Genomic DNA, 1,842 nt, shown 5'->3' with positions numbered 1-1,842 from the left:
ATGTTTGTTTGTAGAACATTGTTGAAGACCCATGTGCTTGTCCAAAGTCTATGTGTAGTTTTTCTAGATTAGATAACACTTCGTTTGTGCACTAAAATGAACTTTCTATATTGCTTGGTGTCTATGCATTATTTAGAACCTTAGGAGTTGCATGGACATATCCTCGTCCCTCTCCATTCATGGATCTTGGGTGCAAGAGAAATCCATGCAATTTCTATAGATAGGCATGCCTTGGACCCAAGACTCACCACTTGGTGAGCCCTAGGAATGACCTCAAAGTGATAATGGGCCAATGCTAGGTAATCATTCTAGCTGCTATTAGAAAATTGATATGATTGATGTCATGTAGATGGTTTTGTTGCATGATAGCTCTCCTCTAGTACCCTTGTGGTGCATCAAACCCTAGTTCTTAGGGCTAGGAGACCTTCTAAGGAAGTTTATCATTCACTTGCCAAGTGGAATGCCTGCACTAAATGTTTTGTAATAAAGGACATAAACCTTTCTATCTACTAGCTTAAGGGGTTACCCATGCCTATGAAGACACCCCACGTACTCACAGTCCTTAGTAGAGGCAATAGTTTGTTGGGAAGTGATGACCCTTGGGATTCAGATCTTGGTAGCCTCAAGAAGTGAGTGTGTTGTAAGGGGGAGTCTGTGGTGCCAAGATCCTAGGTTGTCTTTTGTGGATAATTGTGGTTGAACTTCAGTTCAAATGAGAATTTAGTGGATATAGTTTTAAAGCCTAGGTTTTGGTGTATCTTTTCACTTTAACAACAACTATTCATGTTTATTGTGTTTGCATGTGTGGAAAAAATTAATCAAGATAAAACCAAATTGGAAAATTTTCACCTTGGATACTATTCAAACCTTGTCAAAACTTTACACATTGTCAAAACATTTCACAACATTGTCAAAATATTGCAAACTTTGGTCCAAAATATTCTATACCTAGAAAACATGGCAACTTTTAACCTTAGGAATGCTTGGCATGACTTCGATTCAACCTTTGAATAGTATCCACTTGCATTCACCATATTTTGAGCCCCATACTTGCATCCTCTAGGACTTGTATTGCATCTCTTTAGTCCTTATTTTGCATTTGTTATAATCCATATTGTATTCCTTAGGCTTCAGTTTGCATCCCTTAGTCTTTGCATTTCACCCTCAAATTTGCATCTTGCATGTCCCCATTTGCATTCTTGCACTACCCAACCTTCATCTTGCACATTTTAACCATCATTTTGCACCTTCATTTTGGTCTTAGCATGGTGATCTACCATTTAATTCACTATCACATCAATCAGGAAACTACAGAACCCAAAATCACCTTAGTTTTAGCCTAGCTTACCAATTGCACTCTAACTAGCCTCAAGTGAACCATGGTTGCAATTGGTACTATCTGAACGTAAGTCTAAGAACCCAGTTTAGACTTCCAAACATCATTTTGGGATGTTAGGAGTGTCATTAGGTGCCTAGTTAGGCCCCCCTATCTCTACATGTCCTAACCTTCTCTGTCATTACTTTAGGCTTCATTACTTAGGTCGTAACCCACATTTTTCATCTTCAATCCAATAATAAAATCATCCCCAACATCCTATCTCTCTGGTATAGCAACTTAGTAATTACCCAGCTAAGAATCGACACACATTCAACCTAGTCTCCCAACTATGCCATGAAACTACCAACTATGCTCAAACTGGCCCCAAGTGCACCACAGGCACAATTGGTGTTGTTAGAGTGCACTTGGTGACTAGCAAGACCATTTTGAGCCTCCAAGCTACATTTTGGGACCCTAAAACTACATATGGAAGTCTCTATAGGTCCTCATTTTGCATATGACCC

Source organism: Cupressus sempervirens, chromosome 5 (genome assembly GCF_028749045.1).
Source record: "Cupressus sempervirens isolate cs-2001-9-10 chromosome 5, ASM2874904v1, whole genome shotgun sequence".
NCBI lineage: Eukaryota > Viridiplantae > Streptophyta > Pinopsida > Cupressales > Cupressaceae > Cupressus > Cupressus sempervirens.
Note: the sequence above shows the minus strand (reverse complement) of the source record.